Genomic DNA, 20,554 nt, shown 5'->3' with positions numbered 1-20,554 from the left:
TTAGGAAGGAGGAAGAAAGGGGGGGAAAGAGAAAGAAGAAGTGAGCAAGCTAAGGGGAAGGACGTTGGAAACATAGGTGGCTTGTGACAGAAGGCTGTGAGCTCCTTTGAACAACAGGATGAAAATTGGGCTTCTGGCCTCCAGGGAATAGGACCTGTGTCTAGAGTCCTAGAAGGGAGCTCCTACTTGGTTGCAATTAATCCTCTCTGCCTGCCTCTGCTCCGAAGACTCACCTTGCTCGGGGTGGGAGCATGACCTGAAGGAATTTTGGAGACAACTGTGAGGCTGGCTGCTGGCTTCCCTGGGCCTCTACCTCCCCCACCCCGGGCTCTGCCCCCTTGGCAAGGTCTACCTAAGCACGAACAAGTCCTCTGACCAGAGGCTTGGCGCTAAAACGGTTGGGACAGGGAAGGACAGGGATCTTTCTAAAGTGGCCCTACTTGCTGATATGCCACTCGATTTCCATTTCCCGGAAATGAGCCGTCTTCAAGGACCATGCTCAGGGTCAGACTAGAACCGCCGAGGCAGGCATGAGGTTGGGGTTTTTTAAGGGTAAATGCATTTCAACAAAGGGTGGACTTGAAAGGTTCAATGAAGGTTCCTGCCTCTCCTTCCTTTGGTCCCCTTTCTCCTTCGCTGATTGGGTCCCTCTGTCCACTTACTCCTGTTCCTCTCTGTTCCAGTTACAGTGGCTGCCTGGGGGTTACATCAAGATGTCACGGTTTGGATTGTCATAAAAAATACACAAATATATTAATGGATATGAATGGAGAGTACAGAAATAAACTCTTCCATCCATTTGTGGGCAATGGAGTTTGGACAAGGATACAAGAAGAAAGAATAACATTTTTTTTAACAAATGGTAATGAGACAATGGAATTTCCACATTCAATGGATGAAGTTGAACTGGACCCCTGCCTCACGCCATATACAAATATTAACCCTAAGAGCTAAAACTAGAAAACTCTTAAAACACAGGCAAATTCTTGTGACCTTGGTCTCCAAACCCACCGCTATTGAGTCAATTCTGAGTCGTAGAGATGCTAAAATAAAACAAACAAAAATAACTCACTGCCATCTAGTTGATTCTGACCCATAGGACAGGGTAGAATTGCCCCTATGAGTTTCCGAGACTGTAACTCCTTATGGGAGTAGGACGCCTCGTCTTTCTCCCTAGGTGGATTCAAACCACTGACCTTGCCATTAGTAACCCAACTTGTAATTTACTATGCCACCAGAGTGTCCATGATTTCTGAGCTATGACATCAAAAACTTAAACAAAGGGGAAAATAAATAGATCCACTGGATTTTCTCACAATTAAAAACTTGTGTGCTGCAAATATTACCACCAAAAAGAGAAAGAACGAAAGAAAAGCTAAACCAAAGAATGAGAGAAAATATTTGCGATCATAAAGCTGATAAAGGACTGCCATTCGGAGTCTACAGGAAGTCTTTTAACAAAAACCAAACTAACTGCCATCAAGTCGATGTCGACTCACAGCCACCCTATAGGACAGGGCAGAACTGCCCCTGTGGGTTTCCAAGACTAAATCTTTACCAGAGCAGAAAGCCTCCTCTTTCTCCTGAGGAGCTGAGGGTGTGTTTGAACTGTGGGCCTGGTGGTTAATGGCGCAATATGTAACCGAACATGCCACCAAGGCGCTCTGACTGATGATGGTTGCAGGGTTTCTTTGGGGGATGATGAAACTATTGTAAATTTGATTATGATAATAGTTGAGCAACTTTGTGGAAATACCACGACCATTGAATTATGACCTGAAATGAGCTCGTTTCGTGGTGCGTGATGGAAAAACAAGACAAACAAAAACAACCTTCTTGTTTTCTAGCGGGGTTTCTTTTGCTCACGATTGAGCAGACCTCAATTGAGAGAGTGCCCCCTGCTTTGCTTGATGGCCTCTGGGGACTGAACGGCTGGGGACCAACCATCTGGAGGCTTTGGATGCTGGCTGTTGACTAGGACAGAGGTCCTGTTGAAGTAGTGGCTATGAGTTAGGCTGCTAACCGCAAGGTCAGCAGTTCAAAACCACCAGCGGGGAGGAGAACTGAGCCTTTCTACTCCTGAAATACAGCTACAGCCTCAGAAACCCACAGGGTGCAGTTCTACTATGTCCTATAGTGTTTCTCTGAATTGGAAGTCAGCTTGGCTTGCGTGTTTGTTTGTTTGTTTGTTTGGGCTGGCTGGAACGCCTACACTGTGTCTGTGACCTAGGAGTCTATACTAGGGTCCTAAAGGCAAGCACCCTTAGAGAAGAGGAGGGGCCACATAGGCCCAGTGTTACCTTGTAGAACCTACCTTTGAAACCTCCTGGGGTCACATTGGTCATAATCTAATAGACAGCTTCAAAAATGTCCTGGAAAATGGCCTGCAAAGGTAATGACATTTTCTCCACATACTTCTTGAAGCTCCCAAGTGTTTGCTAGATGTAAGTAGCTGATTCCAGCCCATACTCAAATCTCAAACTTACCGCCATTGCGTCGATTTAAGCTCATGGAGAGCCTATAGGGCGGGATGAACTGCCCCGGGAGTTTCCAAGACTGTAACTTTGTACGGGAGTAGAAAGCCTCGCTTTCTCCTTTGGAAGGGATGGTGGTTTCGAACCCCTGACTCTGCAGTTAGCAGCCCAACACATCACCCATGACACTATCAGGGGCTCCTGGCTCATACTCAAAAGGAGGCAAATTACAGCCTACTATTTGTGGGGAAAGCGTGGAAGAATTTTCTAACTGGGCTCACAACCCACCCCTCACCCTTCTCCCTGCACAATCTCCGAGTCTTGACCACGGGGAAACCACTGTCAGGTGCGCCATGTGAATGCCTGCAGGGGCCACAGGCAGGGTGTATGGATTAACCCTGTGAGCCAGGCATTTGTAGGTCTCAGTCCGGGGCCGTCCCAGAGGGTGGCAGGGACAGCGAGGAACGGGGCAGCATGTACCCTGCTAAAAGGGGCCAGGCGCCGCTGCTGCAGAAGAGACGGCAGCAACGGTGATTTTTATGTGAACCCCCCACCCCCAATCATTCATGGCACCGAAAAAACCTGTGTACGCCAAGCTTTACATCATTAGACGAGACCAATGGGCAACCAATTCCTTCTGCATCGTCTGTCCTTAGTCTGGAAGCTCTGCTGAAACCTGTTCACTGTGGGTGGACCTGCTGTCATTTGAAATATCAGTGACATGGCTTCCAGCAGCACAGCAACACACAAGCCACCACAGTAGGACACACTGACAGACACGTGGTGGATGCGCAACCCATGCTCGTGCATGGGCAAGGGGCACTTAAGAGCTCCAGCAGTGGAAGGAACAAACAGATTCGTCTTGGAAGAAGTGCAGCCAGAACTGCCCCTGTGGGTTCCCAAGACTGTAGCTCTTGACAAGAGTCAAAAGCCTCCTTCGTTTCCCAGGGAGTCGCTAGTGGGTTTGAACTGCTGACCGTTAGCCGCCCAACACATAACCCACTAGGCCACCAGGGTTACCGCCTAGAACCCTCCCTGGAGAAACAGCTCGAGAGGGCCAGTCAGCCACAGGTTGGAGATAATCTCCTGGTAGATAAAGAAATGAATTTTCAAAAAGAAGAAGAAAGGAAAGAAAGAAATGAATCCACTGTCAAGTGTAAACTTAAAAAATGTTCTTAATTACAAAATTTTAAATTATTTATTATCCAAATGAACTCCAAGTTCAAAGGAGATAGAACAGGCCAGGATTTGGTGACTAGCCTTTCCATTTATTTTTTTTCCCCAATGACTAGATCTGTTGTTATTGTTGTTGTTGTTGTTGTTGTTTTTCAAATAGTCCAGGTGTTTGGTTGCTCTTTTTAAAATTGTACAGTATCATGGACATCCTTCCGTGTTCGTTACTCTACTTCCTGATGATTGTGTTTGACGATTAGCTTCGTCTTTCACTTGTCCGAGGACTTGGTTCATCAAGATCCTGTGGTGCCATCAGGAATGGCATTGGGTCTGACTGCCCAACACCATAGCCAACAATCCCCGACACAAAACCTGTCATTGCAGCCGCAACAAAAGCAGCAAGGCAGTGGCTTCCATGAGAGAAGTTTGCATCTCATTCACATTCAAGCTACTCCCAGGTAGATGTGCAGCGTTGGTATGAGAACTACATAGACATTTGGGGGAACCCATTCCTTTCGATCTCTTGGCTCTGCCCCTCTCAACACAAGCTTCCACCTCATGGCACAGCACAGCGGCTGGAGCATTGACCATCCTCTTCAGCTTCCAGATAGCAGGGAGGGAGGAAGCTCCCCCCAGAGACTCCATTACTTCCTTTAAGGACATTCCCGGCACTTCATTGAGAAGTTGGTCATATGTTCAGCTCTAGCTGCAAGGGAGGCTGAGGATCATCTGGATCCTGAGTGTCAGATATCCAGTTAAAATTCCAAGAGCTGAAAATTCAGCCATGAACGTACCATTTTTCAAAGGCAAAGAGCCAGGACCGTTCGGGGATTGGTGAATTCAGACTACGGAAAGCTCTTGGGACAAAATCCCTGACTTCTTCCATAAATCAGTTGCACAAACAAAAGGGAGGAAGGGAAAGGGAGACTGTCTGGCTTTGGAAAGATCTAAGTGACACATTAATAATGACATCCCAAATGGGACCAACTGGAAACCACATTGTGAGTCCATTCTGGATAACGGACCCCTGACTACACTTACGATCACAAGGAGGATTGTGATTTTTGTGAACATGGATGGTTTTGATAATACGAATGATTGTCTATTGTTTTGAAAAGCATAATCTTGACGGTGATTTGTTTTTTAAAGAGCACTTTGAGCTCTTACATTTTAGAGATTTTTTTAAAAAGCATTTAATGGGGGATCGCACAGTTCTTAGCATACTCCATCCATCCATCCATTGTGTCAAGCACATTTGTACATATGCTGCAGGTGGAAGGAACTCTCTCGCTCACTGCCATCAAGTTGATTATGACTCAGCCAGCCTACAGGACAGGGTAGACCTGGCCCTGTGGGCTCCTGAGACTGCAACTCTGTCTGGGAGTCAAGAGCACCAGCTTGCTCCCTTGGCGCCGCTGGTGTTTTTGAACTGCTGGCTTTGGAGCGTAACCCTGCCCCCAGGGCTCGTCCTGTGAAAAGGGCCAGACTGTTACCCTCTGTCCTGTTTGACAGAGAAAGAAATGCAGGCGCCAAGAGTTTCAGAGACTTCAGGAGGTCACAAGTACCCGTCGACATTTTTCTGGTCTTCCCCGTTTTGAGCCACGATCCGTGACATCGGCAGTGATGTCCCTGTGCCAGGTCTTCTTCTGAATTGGCCTTGAATTTCTGGCAGCTCCCTGTCAATGAACTGCTGCAACTGTTGTGGAACAATGCTCAGCAAAAATTTATTTGCCTGTGATTTTAAATGAGATCGGTAGATAATTTCCGCATTCAGGGGGGCGGGGGCGGGGAGTCTCCTGTCTTTGGAATGGGAACAGAAAGGGATCTCTTCCATCAATGTGGCACAATGTGCAGTCAGTGACGCAGCGGCTGCAGCAGTGGACGCAAACCTAGCATCTGTGAGGATGACACAGGGCTGAGTAGGCTCTGCTCTGAGTGTCTGTCGCGGACCCACTGAGGCCGCCTAACCACCACAATGAGGAGACCGCAGCGAGTCTAAGCCAGAGGACGGGAACTGTGTCAGCCTTTGACCCTCAACACCTCGCACTTTTCCTCACAGTATCAAAACAAAACCAAGCTCCCTGCCAGCTAGTCGATTCCGACTCACAGAGCCCCGATGGCACAGGGTCAAACTTGTTCCCGTGGGCTTCTGAGACTGTAACGCTTTGTAAGAGTAGACCGCCTCCTCCGTCTCCTTCAGAGGTGGCTGGCAGTTTTGAACTGCTGACTTGGCTGTTAGCAGCTCAACGTGTAACCATGCAGGACGTTGTACCAATCTTCTAAGCTCTTCTGTCCAGCATCATGTGTGTGTCCCAGCCATGGCCCCATCCCTGCTTCTGTAGTCCAGCTTGCACTCGTAATGAGTAGATCTGCCACCAGTCAGGCTTCTGTGAGCGTGTCCTGTGCCCTCCCAGGTCCTATGTAAAGTCTCGGACACCATTATGATCTTGTCCTAAGGGTCTCCCTCTTCCGGATGGTGTGTGTTTGTCTTTTCTTCGTTCTCTTTAAGACCTAGGAAATGCTCTCCACAATTCTACCTTGCAAACCTGGTTAGACCAGAGGATGCACAGTGGTACGGATCAGAGCTGGAAACACAAGGAATCCAGGACAGGTAAACCCCTCAGGACCAGTGGTGAGAGTGGCAATATCGGAGGGAAGAGAGAAGTGGGGTAGAAAGGGGGAACCGATTACAAGGATCTATATATAACCCCCTCCCTGGGGGACGGAAAACAGAAAAGTGGGTGAAGGGAGATGCTGGGCAGTGCAAGATATGATAAAATAATAATTTATAAATCATCAAGGGTTCATGAGGGAAGGGGAAGTGGGGAGGGAGGTGGGGCAGAAAGAAAAATGAGGAGCTGATTCCAGGAGCCCAAGCGGAAAGCGAGAATTTTGAGAATGACGAGGGCAACAAATGTATAAGAGTGCTTTACACAATTGATGTACAATTGTGTGGATTGTGATGAGAGTTGTATGAGCCCCAATAAAATGATTTTTAAAAATTATATTTGAGTTTTGGGGCCACTTTTGTCCCCTGTGACAGCAGTTAGCACATAGATGGAAGAAACGGAGAGAAAAAGCCTGGGCCTGTCATTAGGTGCCGCCGAGTGGGTTCGGTCTCACCGCACCCTTCCGTATGATAGAACTCAATGGCGTCTGGGCCTGCGCCAGCCTCACAGCGGTCGGCGTGTTGAAACCCATAGTTGCAGCCACGGTGTCAAGACGAGGCCTAGTGCATGGGGAAGGGAGTCTCCTGCAGTCTCCCAAGAGTTCCTTAGGATGGAAGACTGAATGTACCCTTATGGCAGGGTGGGGAACCTTTTTTCGGCCAATGGCCATTTGGATATTTATAACATCGTGCTCTGGCCATACAAAATGATCCACTTAAAAACGATCCTGCTATATATATATATATATATATATATATATATATATATATATATATATATATATATGTATGTATTTTTTGAGCCTGCTATATTTAGTCCAACATTTAATGAACTCACCCCGAATGTAATGGCTAAAATGATTTCTCTTTGGTGAGTTGTGTGACGTTAGCCTGGATTGATGATTTCGAGGACCTTATATGGCATGGGACTGGACACTCTCCCACCCCTGCCCTAAGTGGTACTAGACACCCAGTTAGCTCAGAAGACCCCCCACCAGCAAGGCACAACCCAACAGCCATGTCTAGATACACCCCACCCAAGTCCCCTCCCAGCTGGCCCTGCGGGATACCTTTCCCTTTCGAGGTGCCAAGGGCCGCCAGTCTGACATTAAGGGGAGGATACACAGTGAGGTGTGGCCCAAGCCCCGGAACCAGGACCTACCCAGGAAACATAGATTCTATGCCAAGTTTAGAAGGAGGAGTTGGGGGGCTGGTGGTGTGTGCATGGCAGAGGCAGGAGAGAGGGGCAGTCAGAAGATGACAATCATCAGCGGGAAGGCAGACAGTTTTGAGGCGAGTCAGATGACAGCAGCAGGCTTGTCAGGGCCTAAGAGGCCTACGGTGAGACTCTGGGGAGCTTATGAGCTTTCCGGCTTAAGCGCATGTCCTTGGCGTCTCATTTCAGGTTGTGCCTGTGTCCTATCTTATTCTACCTGCTGGCTCTGGCAAACAATGATCCCGATAAGCCACAGAGGAGATCGGGATGGAGGGTGGGAAATGACTGTGGGTGGGCACAGGATCCTGGACTCCAGGGGGACCCCGAACATTCTCAGACTAGAACTAGAAAGCCAATTTCAGATTAAGCATCACTTTCCTTGCAAAGATGGCCACGGCTCAAGCCCGGGTCACTGTGAGTTGGCGCCTACATGATGGTAGCTAACAGCAACAACTGCCTGCTGCGTTAGTAGCTGCAAGAAGCCCTTGAACCATTGCCACTTAGGGGCATGGATGAGTTGTTCCTGGTGTTGGCAGACTTACTGGAAAGTCACTGTGGTCACTTTAAAACCCTGCTACTTATTCCTTGGCCTGCCTCCATGGAAAGCCTAGGCGCTCCAAGTCCTCCTCTTGAATCTGGGCTGACCTCAGCGACTTATTGTAACCAATCGAATATGGTGGAAGGGATCTGGGTCACAGACGCCAACACGGGCCCACTTCATTCACTGGAAAGCTTGTGCTAGGGCTCTGAGCGGCTGTGTGAAGAGTCGGATCCTCGGAGGCCGCCACATCATGAGGAAGCCCAAGCCATGTTGAAAGGCCACATCTACATGCTCATGGAGGCCAGATGGCATTGATTGCCAGGCATGTCGGGGGAGATCCGCCAGTTGATTCCACCCTAAGATGGAACGCCAGGCCCAGCCGTGCGGTTTTCCCAACTGTAGCTGCGGACCCCACAGAGCACAGGCAAGCTGGGCCCCATTTAAATTTCTGACTCACAAAGCCTGGAAGCATAATCAAATGATGGTTTGACACAAGTAGGTTTTGGGGTCATTTGGCTTTCACGCCAAGATATCATTGTCAGGATGTGAGTCAAAACCATGAAATCCTAGTGCCCCCAAGTTTCCATTATGGACACACCCAGGCAAGACCTAAGGGCTAGACCACCCCTCCCTGGACTAACCAGGGCTGTGTAGTAATTCACTTTCTAATGACATTGCTTCTTAATGGTCAGAAGGAACTCAGTGGAGTCTTGATCCACATAGGAACTCCAAAGTGGATGTGGACCTTCCACTGTTAGCTGTAACCTTCTGCAAATTTAGTGTTCAGAATGTAAGCTGTAATATAACACAGTCTGAGAAGCTGAGCTAGATGAACAAGAACTCAGCTCAGGATTGGAGGGAGGGGGACTCATTCAGAACCTGTCACATAGAAAGTTGATGGTGCCTGGCTATCAAAAGATATAGTGTCTGGGGTCTTTAAGAACCTGTCACATAGAAAGTTGATGGTGCCCGGCTATCAAAAGACACAGCGTCTGGGGTCTTAAAGGCTTGAAGGTAAATAAATGGCCATCTAGCTGAGAAGTAACAAAGCCCACATGGAAGAAGCACACCAGCCTGTGTGATCACAAGGTGTCGAAGGGATCAGGTATCAGGCATCATCAGAACAAAAACATCATATCATTGTGAATGAGGGGGAGTGTGGAGTGGGGACCCAAAGCCCAGCTGTAGGCAATTGGACATCTCTTTATGAAAGGGACGATGAAACATACAACTTTCCTCTCGTTCCTAAATGCTTCCCCCTCCACACACTCTCATGATCCCAATTCCACCTTACAAATCTGGCTAGACCAGAGGATGTAAACTGGAATTGGAAAAACAGGGACTCCAGGACAGATGATCCCTTCAGGACCAGTGGTGAGAGTGGCGATACCGGGAGGGTGGCAGGAGAATGGGGTGGAAAGTGGGAACCGATTACAAGGATATACATAGAACTTCCTCCCTGGGGGACGGACAACAGAAAAGTGGGTGAAGGGAGACATCGAACAGTGTAAGATATGAGAAAATAATAATTTATAAATTATCAAAGGTTTATAAGGGAGGGGGCCTGGAGAGGGAGGAGGAAAAATGAGGAGCTGATGCCAGGGACTTAAGTGGAGAGCAAAGGTTTTGAGAATGATGAGGGCAATGAATGTACAAATGTGCTTGACATAATTGATGTATATATGGATTGTGATAAGAGTTGTATGAGCCCCTAATAAAACGATTAAAAAAACAAAAGAACCTATCACAGATAGATGGCCCAACCTTGCTTGCTGTAATCGAGCAGGATTTGAAGTACTGGCTGATGAAAAGCAACAAGTACAGCCTTCAGAGTGGATTGCAACTCAATGCAAGCAACAATAATCCGCTTGTCCTCACAACAGGCCCGATAGACAACATCATGATGATGAACAGAGAAGAGGTTGACATTGCCAAGGATTTCATTTTGTTTGGATCCACAATGAATGCTCAGCATGATGCCTTGCACAGGGCACAGCTGTTGCGCAAGACCTCATTACAATACTAAATGAGCAAAGATGTCACTTTGAGGACTAAAGGGCATCTGACCCAAGCCATGGGATTTCCATCGGTGAAGACTACTGAATGTGCATGGACTGCTAAAAGGACAAACCGATCTGTCTTGGAACAATGATGCATGTGAAAGTTGGACCTTGACTAAGGAAGAGCTGAGAAAAGTTTATGTATTTAAATTACGGGGTTGGCGAAGACTTCTGGATGGACTGTCAGAAGAACAAACAAATCTGTCTTGGAGGAAGTACAGCCAGAATGCTCCTTAGAGGCGAGCCTGGTGAGAGTTCATCTCCAGCTGTCAGGAGGGACTGGTCCCTGGGGAAGGACAGTATTCCTGGTAGTGAAGGGAGTGGGACCCTCCAGGGACCAGATTGACATGGCGGCTGCAACAATGAGAGCAAACATATCAATGGCTGTGTGGGTGACACGTGGTGGTCCCTGCTCAACCTGCTGCCTCTGTCACTGGACTCCCAGTAAGCCTTCTCCATCATCTTATAGGCCACTCTGTCCCATGTGAGTTCTGCTTCATAGCGCTTCCTTCTCTGCAAACCTCGAGGTTACACCCGAAGTCAACTCATGTTTGGCTGAAACATCTCAAAACTACCCTCTTCTTCCTCCCTGAGCCCCAATTCCCTCAGAGCCGAATCCAGCCCCTTTGCACCCGGCAGTCCTCTCTCCCTTCAAAACCCCAGGGCTTCTGAATTCTTCTGCGAGACCACTGTGAAAAAGAGGTGGACAAACACCTGGGTCTTGAAGGCCAAGTGGGGTGGGATTCCTGGGAGCAGGGCGTGCTGTGAGCTTTCTCCACCAACCTTTCCAATTTTCCCCTCCTCCCCCGCAACCCTGCTCCTTCTCTGAGCCCTGTCAGGGGAGGCCTTGAAGCACTTGCTGATGGAGATCAAGGCTGGCAGCCTTCTGTGTGGACTACAACTCCGTGTCAAGAAGACCAGAATCCCCTAAACGAACCAATAGGTACCATCGTGATACATGGAGAAAAGGGTGACCTCACCAAGGAGTTCATCTTGCTTGATCAATGCTCATGGAAGCAGCAGCTGTCAAGAGATCAAATGACCCACTACATTGGGTAAATCTGCCGCGCATGCCCTCTTTAAAGTGTTGAAGTGCAAGGACAGTGCTTGGAGGACTAAGGGGTGGTGGACAAACCGTGCCGGCATTTCTTCATGGTGAGAGTAAAGGAGGGTGACAATCTCATCTATCACTCCGAGGTCACTCATCTGTCGCAACCCTGTGGTCACTCTCTATCCACTGGCCACCTGGTATGCCAGCAATCTACCTGCTGGCATTTGCACTGCCTGTCATTCAATGGTAAGACGTTTGAGGCTGGGAAGAACAATTTCTTTGTATACCCTCAGTTCCAGTACCAGAGAAGGCCCTGCCTAAAACACCAGCCGATCCTTGGCGAACAAATGTGGCTTTCTACTCCCATAAAGATTTAGTCTCAGTAAATAAAATAAAAATATTTTGTCTCAGAAACATACAGGGCCAGTTCTACTCTGTCTTATAAGGTTACTATGAGTCAGAATGGGCTCAGTGGCAGTGAGTGAGTCCTTCGCAACCCTGTTCACCAAGAAAATGGAAGTGGGCGGGTCACTCTTGCCATAGGGAAGCCTACAGCAGGGGCCCAACCGTCCAAACCCGTTGCCAGCACATCAATGCTGACTCCTCGGTGTGTCCGACCCGGGGAGAATGGGCCTCTATAAGTTTTGCATGGCTGATATTTTGGAAGTAGATTGCCAGCTCTTTCTTCCTTGCCCATCTTCATTGGAATATTTTACTGCAGTCCGCTCAACAGCTTAGCAACATGTAAGCTTCCACTGACAGGGAGTGGTTGCACATGAGGTGGTAGCGGTTGCAAGCGATTGTCTCAAATGAAAGGCAGCAATCATCCCACTGAACCAGAAGCGTCTGAGAAACGCATGCAGGCTCCCTCATGGGATTGGGTTTCTCGGGTTGGAGGCTTAGGGTCATGGTTTCACGAGACATCCCCGTTCGATGGGCTAATGGTGTTCAGTGCTTCTGTCTGTTGCATAGTAGCCGGGTCCTTCAAAAGCTTTCAAGCTTCCAAGTAGCCATCCAAGGCAGGGCACTTGGTCTCTGGTCACCTAGACCCTTTCTAGATCCTTTCACAGAGGTCGTCTGATTCATAGCATGATTTTTTTTTCTTTCCATAATGTGCTCTAAGGCAGTGGTTCTCAACCTTCCTAATGGCACGACCCTCTAATGTTGTGGTGATGCCCCAACCATAAAGTTCTTTCCATTGCTAATTCATAACTGGCATTTTGCTACTGTGATGAATCGGGTGATCCCTGTGGAAGGGTTGTTCGACCCCCAAAGGGGTTGCGACCCACAGGTTGAGAACCGCTGACCTAGAGGAGCAGAGGAAGAGAGTCAGAAGTAGGAGTTATATGCACGTGACTAACTGTCTTCATGACAACCGTCTCCTTTGCCACGAGACCAGAAGGACAGAATGGTGCCTGCCTATCATCACTGAGCATTTTGATCAAAGATTCTGTAGAAAAATCCTGATCAAAAGGGCGAAGAGCCAAAACCGAATTTCAAATGCTCATAGACTTCAGGCTTACTGAATCTGTGGAGGCTGTTGTGCTGAATGGCTCTTGATATCTCCCCCCCCTCAAATGGATAATCTATTTATTGATTATCCCATGACCTTTAACTGCCCCAAATGGAAATTGTCCTTGTTGGCGATATGGAAATTTCACTCTTGACACCTTAAACCTTACACCCAAACTGTCCTTAATAAGGTCTCGAGTAGTTTTGCTTAACTAGTAAAGATTGTCTCTGCCTTGAACACTGGGCTCTTTTTAAGGCTCTCTCTGTGGGATCCAATCAAAGCAGCAACTCGAAAGAGTCGATAGGAACCTTAAGGGGGCAGAGAGTTCATGTCAATGAGGGAAGATCAACTCCGAAACGGAGGATGAGAAGGGTTGGACAACTTGAACTCTCACTACCACCGAGTTGATTCCAACTCATAGTGACCCTCTAAGACAGGGGAGAACTGCTTCAGTGGTTTCTGCAACTTAAAAAAAATCGTTTTATTAGGGGCTCATATACCTCTTGTCACAATCCATCCATACATCAATTGTGTAAAGCACATGTGTACATTCATTGCCCTCATCATTCTCAAAATATGTGCTCTCCACCTAAGCCCTTGGCATCAGCTCCTCATGTTTCCCCTCCCTCCCCGCTCCCTCTCCCTCATGAACCCTTGATAATTTATCAATTATTATTTTTTCATATCTTGCCCTGTCTGATGTCTCCCCTCACCCGCTCTTCTGTTGTCCATCCCCCAGGGAGGAGGTCACATGTAGATCCTTGTAATCGGTTCCCCCTTTCCAACCCACTCACCCTCTACCCTCCCAGTATCGCCCCTCACCCCCTGGTCCTGAAGGGATCATCTGCCCTGGATTCCTGTGCTTTGAGACTGCAGCTCTTTACGGGAGTGGAAAGCCTCATCTTTGTCATCTATGACAGAAGAACGCAACGGGAGTCACGGAGTGCGCTTTCCTGTGTATGTGTATGTTCCACTGTAGATGTTCTCAACAATGACAAAAGTAATTGTTGTAAGTGATAAAAAAGGTAAACATCGATCTCTGTGCATCAAGACGATGACAGTATCTTAGTGAGCTCATGCTGGTACCACGGAAATACCACAAGAGGATTGCTTTCATAAACAGAAATTGATTCTCTCACAGTTTAGGAGACGTCTGGATTCAGGGCTCAAGCTCAAGGGGAAAGGCTTACCCTCTCTGTTTTCTCGGGGGATGTCTTTGTCTTCTTTCCTCATCTGTGGCTTGGGCATTCCTTGGAGATCTCCATGTGACTTTGTAGTACTCTTCCTTGGGTCTATGAAGTTCTCCGTGCAGTGACCCTGGGTCCTAGGGTTCGCTTCATTCCCAACTTCTCTTTGTTGGTGGTAGTCAGCTCATTTTCCCTGCTCACTTCTCTCTTGTAAAATCAGAGGATGTGACTTGAGCAAGGATGTGGAAACCAAATGGAGGGAAACCACACCATACTGGGATCATGGTTTAGGCATGTTGACGTTTGTCGGGGCGCACAATTCAGCCGACTAACAGCAACTCAAGATTAGATAAGAACCTCAGGGGTCATTGCGTTTATGTTAATGGGGGAATAACAACCCAAAATCTGCCTGAAAGCATATATAGAGAGCCCACATGCAGAGGCCAGGAGAGAGCCAAGAGGGAAAGAGACAGAGATGCCCACGGAGACCCCATCCGACGGTCCACCCCATTGGAAACCCTTGAGATTGCTTGGAACAGAGATGAGCCATCCCGCTGAGCCCTGCCCACAGGCTTAAGAGCACAATTAATGACTGGTGGTGTTTTAAGCTACTACATTTGGGGGCAATTTGTCATATAGTTAGAGAACCAGAACACTAATGACAAATTAAACAGTGGGCCTTACAAATGCCATCATTTCCAATTAGTGATGAGTGTTATCAATAGATTGAGATACCTGCACCCACTATTACATGGTATGGGGTATCTGTGATTTCTATTGGAATGGTTGCCCACCTTTTGGACAGAAGGAACTGTTCAATCTCAGTTAAAGGTTAGTGCAAAGACAGACGAAAAGTATTTCCTATCCAGTTTCACTAGTCCACCCCCAAACGCAAATTCTATGCACGGACCCCCAGTGCAGAAGCCCTATTTTAGAGAGAAATTGGGGCAGCCTTTTGATGACTGATTCTGTCCTTCTTAAGAATTCAGTGAGGCTGCCTGTGTAGACAGCTGAACAGATTGTATTTTTATATGTGCTTAACCGGAAGCTTTAAAAATACCCTCCCTCCTTTTGTTCTCCTCCTCACTCACTGATGTTCTTTCTCATTCTTTTTCCACGCCTCCTCTTCCGGCTCCTTCGGATTCTCTGCTCTTCATCATCCTCAGAGGCTTGCAGGTCACGCCCACCCCCACGCCTCCAGCCCCAGCCACGCCTCAGGCCTGGACGCGGAGGAAGGTTCTCTCAGCCTTCAGCCATGCCTCTCACCCGTGGCTTTGCAGCAAGAAGGGACGTCCTAAAATTCCAGCTTTAGCTCCAAACCACTGGTTGACGCTTGTAAGCAAGAGGGACAGAGCTTCTGTGACAAAGACGTGTCAGAAGCAGGCCCTTCCCTCCCGGGCACTGTTAATTTTATCATCTTTCCCTGCCTCGCCCAAACTCCAGCCACAGAGATCGACTTGATGTTCGGTTCCATAGAGTGGTTTCTGACTCATAGGGACCCTACCTAACAGTAGAGCTATCCCAGATGGTTGGTGCTGTGGGTTAGGTATTGGGCTGTAACGGCCAGGTTGACGGTTCAAACCCACCAGCTGCTCTGTGGGAGAAAGCTGAGGCTGTTTGCTCCTGTAAAGAGTCATCCTCACCCTGACTTTGAATTGCATAAGGTAGGTTTGGCCTGGTTTTATATTTCGTGGCAGTTGAATCATCCGGTCAGAGTCTTCTGTCTGGCTGCTTCCACTCAACAGCATGTCTGTGAGGCCCATCTGCTTGGGTCTAGGTAGTTGTAGATCATGCAGGTTCACGGCTGTTCCATCTTCCACTGTTGCTCTCCATAAAGTTAGGTGCTGTGGAGTTGTGTCTGACTCACAGTGACCTCCATGGAGTGACCTCCATGTAGAACTATCCCATAGAGTTCTCCAGGCTGTGATCTTTATAGGAGCAGGTCGCCAAGTCTTTCTTCTGCAGAGCTGCTGGGTAGGTTCAAACCAGCGACCTTTCAGCTAGCCATCAATCACACAACCATTGCATGGCCAGGGTTCCTTGCAGGACTCTCAAAAAAGTTAAGCTCACTACCTCCTAGTCGGTGCCAACTCATAGTGACCCTACAGGGCAGGGCAAACCTGCCCCTGTGGGTTTCAGAGAGTGTCACTCTCTATGGGAGTAGAAAGCCCATCTTTCTCCTGTGGAGTGGCTATTGGTTTCAAACTGCTGACCTTGGCCGTTGCAGATCAATGTGCAACTCACCAGACCACCAGGGCTCCTTTGGGTGGATGCTTGAGAAATCTCCTTCCCGTGATTGTATCCTGAATGTGACAAAGTGCAAAAGAAGAGCTCATCATGTGCAAATGTGTCCCAGCTTCTTCCTTCTCTCTCTCTCTCTCTCTCTCTCTCACACACACACACACACACACACCAGTGGTAGTGTTCTGAGTTACACTTTGAGCTGCTAAATGCCAAGCCAGCGGTTCAACGGTTCAAACCCATCAGCCATCCTGCGGGCAAATGATGAGACTGCTCGCTTCTGGAAAGGTTACCAAGTGGTGGAAACCCAAAGAGGCAGTTCTACTTTGTCCCATCAGGGCGCTATGCATCCGAAAGGACAGGATGACAGTGGGCCTTCCGTTTCCGCTTTAAGCAGACGCTGGGAAACGGCTACCAGGTTGGCAGCTTTGGGTGAGCAGCTGAGAGCTTGACTGCTGAGCCACTTGGTTACATTTTAGAGCGAGGAGTGGGTGGGGCTGCCTCATTTGAATATGGGATGGTGTGGTTACTTCTTTCATAGAGCGGAGACTTTGTTTCTGGTCCCAGGACAGGAAGTGACTTGAGTCATTTAGGTCACACTCCAAATGTTGGAACCTTTCCATTGTTGAAAAAGCCCAGAGCAAACAGAAAGAAACGATCTTCTTTTGACGCTTGGAGACATATCTGTGGGGAAGTCACTCCCCTGGCACTGAATCCACGTTCTGCCTTTTCCACTTTGAGTGGCTTCTTGCAGCGGATGAGTGTGCATTCTGTCTCATTTTGACTCTACTCCCCACCCCCGCCACCCCGCACTGGTTCCTCTTTCCAAGTTGAAAATGATCACAAAATCTTACCCAAGGTCTGACTTTCATCTCCAAAGTAATCAAAAGAACTCTAAAAATGGGTTTACTGTTTCCGTTAGTTTATCATCACCACGGGGGCTCCCAAACTTTCTCTGGCCGTATATTAGGGTGCTAACTCTTTCCTCCTGCCCCCAGCCAGCGACTTCATGCAGTCCTGGTGGATTTTTCGAAAATGGTTCTCGGGGTTGAGAGAAATAGGCGGGCAGCTTGGCAAAAACGCATCTGCCCACCCCACCCCTTCCACTGCAGCCGCCACCACGCATCCCACCTCTTCTCCTCCCCTTCGTCGTTAGGCACATGTTACCCACTCCCCTTGGCTGTAAACGGTTGATTATTCTGATGTGTGTACCTCTCCACTGGTATTGTTCCCCTCATCGACTTGTTTACTGTTTGGTGGCAAATTGCGTCATGAGGGTGGGTCCATGTCTAGACCTGAAGGGTGACGTAGGGCCAGTCTCAGGGATTCCGCCAGCCTCCATCCAACCGGTGAGCACAGCATCTTTGATGATTTTGAGGTTTGTTCCGCTGTTTCTCCCACTCTATCCGGGACCTTGTAATGTGCTGCCTTTCAGAGCTGATCCTTGTGGTCGTCGGGCACCATCTCCAGCTCGTGGACTGACGTCTACGTGGCTCACTGAACTGTGCCCATGCGTTTGCCCTCTTCTTTCCTCCAAAAATCCTGGTGGCAGAGTGGCTACACGCTGGGCTCTGAGCTGTTTGGTCTGCAGTCTGAAACTACAGGGCACTGCTCGGGAGACCCATGGGGCTGTCTACTCCCGTAATAGTTCCAGTCTCAGAAACCCACAGGGGCAGCTCTACCCTGTCCTATCGGGCCACTATGAGTTGACATTGACTTGATGGCAGTGAGTTTGGGGTAGGGGGTAGGGGGTGGCTTCTTTCCTCCACATAGGGAGAGACTAAAAGTTTTACCTTTGATGGCTGTTCACAAGGCTCCAGTCGTAAAGGCTAATTTTCCATTGAAAAAAAAAAAAGCACTGTCTTCATGCTGGGTTGGACTGCAAATCCTCATGGAGCGGATAGCCACGCCTTTCGCCCTCCGAGCGGCTGGTGAGCCCACACTGCTGACCTCTGGGTTAACAGCCCAACCCTTACCTGACAAGACGTTCACACAAATATAACGAACACCTGTCAAAGATTTGATTTCACTCATTCATTAAAGGAGACAATTTCAAGTAGTTCCAAGGAGAATTCAAAGGCCAGAAACATTTTATAGGATCGGAAATATTGAAAGACATTTGTGAACAGCTTTCTTGGTGGGGGGGGGGAGGCGGGGGCCAGGGACGGGGGGCTTGTCCTTTCATCAGCTCGAAGTTATTTGCTTGTCTATAGGTAAGAAGTGGAGCCCTGATGGTGTAGTAGTTAAGCGTTGCGCTGCTCACCGCAAGGTCAGCAGTTCAAAAGCACCAGCCACACTGTGGGAGAAAGAATACATACGCTTTCTCTCCCCCTGAAGAGTCTTACAGAACCGACAAGGCAGTTCGGGCCTGTCCTATAGTCCCCACGAGTCCTATAAAAACCACTGAGTCACTATGATGGCAGCGAGTTTGGTTTGGGAGGCAAGAAATACTCACATGACTATTAGGAGTTATGCCCTGTTGTTAGTTGCTGTTGAGCGTGTGCAGAGAAAAGGCCTGGCGATCTACTTCTTAAAGAATCCAGAGACTAACGCAAACCCTGTGGAGCGCAGTTCCCTTTCAACGCTCCAGTTCCTTTTCAACGCTCCGGTCAGCAACTGTTGGAATCAACTTGACAGTCTGGGTGGGGTTTTTGTTGTGGTGGTGCATGCTACTCCTAGCCGAAAGGGTGGCTTTTCAACCCCACCCAGGGGCACCTCAGAAGAAAGGCCAGGAGACCTGCATTGGAAAGGCCACAGCTTCGCAACTCCCATGGAACAGATCTGCTCTGCATGCCTCGGGGGACCAGAAGTCAAGACTGACCAGGCAGCAGCTAGCAGCAATCACAACCATGTCACCAACCACCCACGATGAGGTTAAGACAGAGAGCACTGTGCCGCCCCAGAAGCTTCTCAAAATGCCACCCAGGCACTGCAACTATGTGCCCGTAGCCCTGGGGAGGTGGGCATTTCTCTCTGCGAAATTTCTTTCCAAAGTGAATAGAGTTAGAAGCACTCTCAAGCGTCCAAGGCCATAAGAAAAACAGGTGGTGACGTGCAGCGGACCGGCCCAGGACTAAGGCTCAAGTGAGGAGGAGGCTTCAGCCCTTGATGGGGAACCTGGGGAAGTAGGTTGGCAGGAAAAGAATCTGATCTCAATCAGCAACATTGCCCTGTCTGAAATACACTGTCTTTATATGGAGAGGCCTCAGCGGGTACCTGCAGACGGGAACCCTATCTAGAGCCACTGAGGCAAAAAAGGCTTTGAGGAATCTTTCAAGTGGGCCAGGGAGACGTCTCTCACCACCCACCCCACCCAGCCCCCCTCCCACGCACCCCCACCTCCCTCCCAATCTGCTTCACCCACTGCTTTACAACTGCAAGCTGATTTCCATGCATCATACTTGGTCCTAATTACCCTGGCTCAGCCTTTCTTCCTCGGGCCGGAGCAGGAATTTTAAGGGGTTCCTAACAAAGCAGGTCCCGAGAGCGCACAATAGTGGCGGCTCCCCGGAAAAGGCTGGGCACGCAGGCCGGTGTCCCGGTTCCTCTCCTTGCTGGAACCCAAGTTCCTGGCCTGTTTTGTGAGCTCCCCAGGTAGGTACCCGAGTTCCGCCACTAAATAGATTTTCCTTTTGTTGTCACATTAATTTGCAACTCATTAATAGTGACAGAAGTGAGGTACTGCACCGATCGAATTTGCATATTCATGAGTGACTTATTATTAAACAAATAAGATTTTCCTATCTTTGAGAGCACCCAAAGTAAGTCTGAACAGTACATTACACCGGCCTGGATGCTTTATTCTCTCTTTAATATGTTAATAGATGCAGTTGATTTCTTTAAGTAAATACGCATCTATAAAACAACACGTACTTTATAAAAAAGAAATCATTTAAATAATAATCCATTAGCAAAGTTGGCAACAATTTAAGAGGAACAACCCATTAATACCAACGCGTGAGAATCAATTTGTGAATTTTAACTTGGCTGGGTGGTGGGCTGCGGCCGACCCAGGGCGGGGGGCGGCGGCGGCGGCCCGACGGGAATTTGGGCGCGCTTACAACATGACACGGAGTGTGCTTCCACAGACAGGGCGGCCGCCCGCGCGTCTTTCAGGTGCTGGCTCCCAGCAGGTCGCCAACTGCCGACGTCTCGGCCCACACCCGGCGTTTGGCCGGCGGCCGCACGGGCTGGGAACCGGGGTCTGAAAGCAGGCCTGAGCGCCACGTCGGCTGGGCGGCCAGCCCGGAGCCCTGCGGCCCCCCAGCAGCCCGGGGTTAGCGCGGTGGGGGCGGGGCGGGGGCTCCGGGCCGGGTGCCCTCCCCGCCCCCCGCCAGCACAGGCTGGGTCTCAGCTGGCTCTCCTGCCGGGGTCAGAGCGGGCTCCCCCCGCCGAGGCCCGGAGCGCGGGGCCAACTGCGCACCCTTATC

Source organism: Tenrec ecaudatus, chromosome X, assembly GCF_050624435.1.
Source record: "Tenrec ecaudatus isolate mTenEca1 chromosome X, mTenEca1.hap1, whole genome shotgun sequence".
Classification (NCBI taxonomy): domain Eukaryota; kingdom Metazoa; phylum Chordata; class Mammalia; order Afrosoricida; family Tenrecidae; genus Tenrec; species Tenrec ecaudatus.
Note: the sequence above shows the minus strand (reverse complement) of the source record.